The following is a 6,000-nucleotide window of genomic DNA, read 5'->3' as shown; positions in this document are numbered from 1 at the left end:
CGCATCTCAAGTCTCTTTTACTTCCCTATTGTTTCTGGAATCATTCTTTAAACTTGGGAGGCGCTCAATAAATGTATAACCTTTGAGTGCTTAGTTTTTCCTTTGGAATCCCAATTTTCAGCCAGCATCTCTTTAGATCAGACCATGAAGCTATTGTAAACTGCATACAGAATACACAAGAGAGAACTTGCGAGAGACAGCTTTGTCAACGATCGTGTGCAAGCCTCACCAACTAGAAAGCAATGGATTTGGACTGATCTCTTGATCTCTTTTGCCATCTACTATTAATTTAAAACTGTATCCTCACTCTCAAATTGTAAGAAAGTTGTAAGCTGGAGTTTTATCTTTCTCATCTTTATGTATCCAGCAGAGACCTTCGTGTGTATTAAGTGCTCAATTCATGTTTGTTGGCTGTATAAGTGAATACGGATTCAAACATGTTTGTGCCAAAGATCTTCAAACCGATTTCTCTTATTTTGTTTCTCACACCAAAGCTATACTGGTCTTCACGAGGCCGAGTTAGCCCGAGAGTAAAATCGTATCCATATGAACTGTAATGTACAAACTATATTTAGGAAAAGGTGTACAAGGAGAGCAGATTTCAAAGCTGGAGAATATTAATGGTCAGTTAATATATTTAGCATGTGGTTAAATACTTAATACATTTTATTGTCTCTTTAAAATCAAAGGTCCTATATCATGTATATGTTTTGCAAATGACATTTGAATAAAAATGTAAAAGGCATCTAAAGGGATGAAGGGCACTTCTGGACTTGAAGAAACCTCTCAGGTTTGATAATCACATTTTGAGTCATCTAAATTCATACCTATTATCACTTAAGTGAACACTGATGCTGCCACTGGATTTTATACAAATATTCAGATTTTTGTTTTCCTCATCATTCTGAAGGTTATCTCCCTGGTCGCTCTGAAAATCAGGTGACAACCATTTCCCATGATGCTTTAAGGGCTGTCAAACTGTCCATCAAACTGTCACCTGACCAATCGTTCCCATGGTTCTTTTAGACTTCCAGTATGATAAATTGAAAGGCGCTATTATCTGTCTGTTGTGAAGAGGAACTGTTTGGGCTTTGATAAGATATCACTACTCCCAGGTGAGAGGCGGCTGACAGCACATCAAGGCAAAACAACACGTAGAAACACCGAACAGGGGAGCACAGGTTTACAAACATCTGTTGTCATTATTTATTACTTTTCTTTGGGTTTAAGTTTCTGACTCATCCTTAGATAATTCAAGAACAGATATTTTGCTTTCTAGCTTACAAATAACAATTGCTGCTCTTTTCATCTGGGGAGGAGGATCTTAAAATTGAAAATCCATCTGCCTACCTTTTTGACTCATGGCACACAAGCTTTCCGCCCTGTAACCAACAACTTCTGTATTCCTGCTGATGCCATCATTTGCTTTTTTTAAAAAAAAAATCTGAGAATAAATGTATTTCACTGTAACAAATAATTGAATTTTGCGGGCTGAATATTAATATGATTAATTATGTCTTAGAGGTCTTTATTAACATACCAATGCACAAAAAATATGAACTGGTTTAAGTGTTGGCATATATTAGTTAATTTATATTTTAGTATTGATAAGGCTAAGAAGTCCAATATTCCATGAGAAATAAGGTTTGTCACTCATTACCAGCTTCGCTTTTTAATTGTTCGAAGTTATGCTAATACAAATCTAAAAATGTAAATTTCTCTACAAGAAACATGAATAGAGGAGAAGACGTGGCCCTCGATGGATCAACACTAGTCAGGATTGGGATCAGGAAAGCTGTTTGTAAAGGCTGAGGAGTGTTGTAAAGCGAAGGCTTTCTGAAGAAATCTTTCTGGGAAGTGGGAATATTTTGTTAGAGCTACAGAAACAATTTTACATTTAGGATTTAATTCTTTGGACTTAAATATCCAAATAAGTGTCAATAGAAACTTAGATATTAAAAGCTGGGTTCTTGAACTGTTACTACATGTAAATACAATTTTTTTCTTCAGAAGTTATTAACTCTCCTTTTTGTGCTTTGTCCTCCTTCTCTTCCTTCCCTGCTACTTTAATGACGTGTGATGACAAGTTTTCTATGTGCTCTGTGCTCCTACGTGCTATCATTATATGAACACCTGAACAGACTTTTTAGCAATCACTCAGGGAAAATAATCTGTTGTTATTTATTGTGGTTTTTAGCAGAATAAAAGTACTGTAGTTGGTTGCTAACATCACCACCTTGTGTACAAATATTTTTTTGCATGCAGTTTCCCGATGTCATTAAGCAGTACTGTAATTTCATTACATAGTAATGTAGCACTTCGATTACAGACAACATTTAAATAATTTTGTAATTCAAAATCTGAAAAAATAAACTATGGTTTATTTTTAGTCCTTTGTAATTATTTAACCACCTAACACTCCTCTGCACTCATATAAGGAAACAAAAATGTCCCAGAGCCCTCAAGAACTGAGAATTTGTCAAAAGACTCTCTAAAACAATGGCCAAGGAATTGAGTAAAAACAAAAAGAAAGAATTAAATTTCCTGAATATTCAAAATAATACCAACAGTACATGCAGCCAGTGCCTGGAGTATCTGATTAATGAATCTTTAACTCCAGTAAATTTTTTCACTAAGGTGTTTTTCCACCCAATACGCTAATATTAGAAATTCCTACTTACTTGAAAGTATCATTTTGGTCTCTATCCAAAGATGAGGAGAAGCTCTTGATGAGGTTCTGAATATCAAACTGCTTTTTCTAGCAGCTTCTGGCATGTCAGAGTTCCACAGAAAGTTTTATAATTTTCAACGGTCCTTGGAGATCAACAATGTTAAGTTGACTGGATTCCATTACTTTTCCAAAACGGCCTTCCTTGTGGTCCAATGAAGGAGGTGGTGGCTAGAGGGCAAAAGACCAGAATATTCAATAAATTCAGCATAGGTCCCAGAGGAAACAAACAAATATGCTCCCTGTTACTTCTTCTCTCACAATAAAAATTCCAACTCATTTGTAGAAAAAAACAATTTTGCATTTGGATTTTTGTGTTACTTCTTTCAGAGTTTCTCAATCTTTCTCTCTCTGTCTCTGTAAGTGATTTATTTTAAATTACCTCACATAGTAGTTAAATAGGAACAGTTACAAATTGTTGAAAGTAGTACCCAACGCTTCTTTTACTTCTAGAGTTTTCCTACATAAAGATAAAGTTTGATTATACGGTAAAAACTTTAAAATACTCCTAAAGATAGAAGGCAAAGCATAGCAACCTAAATTTGGGGTGTGCATGTGTGTGTGTGTGTGTGTGTGTGTGTCTGCCTGCTCGTCTGTGAGAAACTTGGATGTTTTCAAATGGAAGTTCGCTTGACAAGCCTAACAGATCTTGTTATATTGATTCATGATTAGTCTAGTTTTCTTCTAGTCTTGACCTTAATATGCTCTTCTAACAAGAGATTAAGAAAATCTTGAAAAGGTAGGTAGGTTTGACCAAAGGAGTTTGGGGTTATCTTTACAATGATAGTTTCCCTGATAAATTTAGCAGCAAAATCATAAAGTAAGGATAGATTTCAGTCCCTCATATCATAAAAACTTCCTGTCAAGTCTTTTAGCTCTGGTTTCTGACTAGCCATACATGGGAGGGCAATTAAAAGGAAATGGACTTTTTCAAGATTATTTCTCATGATTTTTTCTATACTCTAATAATATTAACAGTATACTTACAAAACATCTCATGGTTTCCAAAGTACTAAAATGATTCCTTTTGTGTCAACAGCAACATTATAAGGTTAGAGGGGAAGGTACTCAATTTCATAGACGAGCAAATTGAGAATCAGAGGCAGACAGAGAAATGCTCACTATCATATGGGTGTTAGTAACAGAGCCAGAAAAGAACTCAGGTTTTCTCATTCTTAGTTTAATATCATGTTCTCTACTCTCACACTGCCTTTGTCTTTGGGGACAAGCATAGCACTTTAATAATGCAGATATTAGGAGTTAAGGCCAGACGGGTAGATATTTCCCCCATGTTTGGCGGAAGTCTACCCATATAGGATTCTATGCCAGAAATCACCCTAGTGCCATGCTGCCAGACACAGAAGCAAGCTCACCAGTTACTGTTTATGTCCTTAACTTAGAATCAAACACAGAGTCATCGTGGGAGGCTATTTTATTTAGCTCTGACAACAAACAAATGTGTGCACACTTACATGCATGACAAATATGTAAAACTTATGAGATATCTAATGACTTTTAAAAAGCATAAAATGAAAATTTTTTGAAATGTACCTAAAAGGAATAAAAATCCATAGACACTTTCTGATGGCTATTATTTTAGAAGGCATCAGGTTCCATCCTCGTGTTCTTTATTTAATATTAAACAATTGTTTCAAGTGTTTGATGTTTAAAGGAGGCCAAACACATAATATTTAAAGGGAGAAAATGAACTTGCAAAAGCTTCAGAATGTTTGGTGGATGTTTTCCCTTTATGTTGTATCTACTTATGTCAAACAAAGTCACTGAATTGATTAAAACCATAATGTAAAACTGAGATTCATTAAACTGTTCACTTTTTTCTTTGGTTACTTACATATATAAAAAGCTGCAATGGAAATGAAAATCAATGCTGCCACATTTTAAGAAAGATGACTTTTTGAGGCTACAAAAATAGAATAAAATAGCACAATCATTTTTTAATTTTTGATGAGGAAGATTGGCCCTGAGCTAACATCTGTTGCCAATCTTCCTCTTTTTGCTTGAGGAAGATTGTTGCTGAGCTAACATCTGTGCCAGTCTTCCTCTGTTTTGTATGTGGGACGCCACCACAGCATGGCTTGATGAGCAGTGTGTAGGTCCATGCCAGGGATCCGAACCTGTGAACTCTGGGCCACCTAAGCAGAGTGTGTGAACTTGACCACTACACCACCAGGCTGGCCCCTAGCATGTACATTTTTTAAATTTCACTCTAATGTTTTAATTTACCCAGGAGAATAAACAAATAATACTTGGTGGAAATCACTTAATTTCTTTAACTTTTTCCAAAAGATTCAGAGAATGACACAGACTTCTGTAAGACAAAATGCAGCTAAATGGTCTCTTTGGCAGATATTCGAACTTCTATGCCTGAGACATGATGAAAATGCCACGTGAATAAAGATAAAATTGAACAAACCTATTACTACCTGGAAAAGAATGAAGTAAACAGTGGAATTTGATCTAAGCTAACTTTATTTCCCAAACTCAAAATCATAACAACAAAGTTCTTTACATGAGACACTTTGAAACCTGAAAGAAGAAGCTGTCTAGTTTCTTTCCATGCATCAAGCCAAGGAAATGAAGGGAGAAAACCATTCTTCTCCGTTTGCCTCTTGTGTAAAATTTCTTTTCTTATCATCCCATCTAGTTATATCTTTCTGCAGTTTGAATTACCCTCTTTTCCTCAGACTGGTAAGGCAGTGAAAGGATGTTTGTTCTGCTAATTAACTTTATTACCCTGATAACTCCCTGCAGCCTTTGACGAAAACAATTACCGTTACTCCTTTTTTCCCCCACTGGCAAAAAAAAAAAAAAAAAAAAAAAAAGGAAAAGGGGAAAAAAAAAGACTATTAATTAGAAATGAGGCCCAGGTCCCTGCCATGTTATCCTGCCACGTTCCCAGGCCCTCGAGCAGGATAGCATTACATTGTCAGTAGTAATTTAGCTCTCATCTGTCTCTGCTAATTATTGTCACATTCATCAAATTCATCAACAAAAGTGCTCTCAGAAGGATTGCATATTTGCAGTTAATACAGCATAAACTGGTATTACCCATCACCACATTTGTGATGATGAGAGGGACACAACTTATTCATCCCTAATTAGAGCAAGCTGGGTAATTAATTATGCATTCCGCCTTATTACTTCTGAGTTCCCAGATATTGTTTGTCTAAAAAGGGGGAGAAAGCAGGAGAGAGAAGCCTGAAAATGCAAAAAAAAAAAAAAAAAAAAAAAAGGGTGATGTGTTTTGTCAC

General features: G+C 35.6%; 1 long non-coding RNA gene across 1 annotated transcript in view; it reads left to right on the top strand.

Moving 5' to 3' along the window:
• Positions 1 to 1,015: 1,015 nt before the first annotated feature.
• Positions 1,016 to 6,000, top strand: part of LOC111769031 (uncharacterized) — a 29,839-nt gene continuing 24,854 nt past the window's right edge. The window contains exon 1 of the long non-coding RNA XR_002801744.2: positions 1,016 to 1,115. This is a non-coding gene — a long non-coding RNA (uncharacterized lncRNA). The remainder of the gene's footprint in view (positions 1,116 to 6,000) is intronic.

The sequence above is a fragment of the Equus caballus genome, chromosome 19, assembly GCF_041296265.1.
Source record: "Equus caballus isolate H_3958 breed thoroughbred chromosome 19, TB-T2T, whole genome shotgun sequence".
NCBI lineage: Eukaryota > Metazoa > Chordata > Mammalia > Perissodactyla > Equidae > Equus > Equus caballus.
Note: the sequence above shows the minus strand (reverse complement) of the source record. Positions and strands in the feature narration are given on the sequence as shown.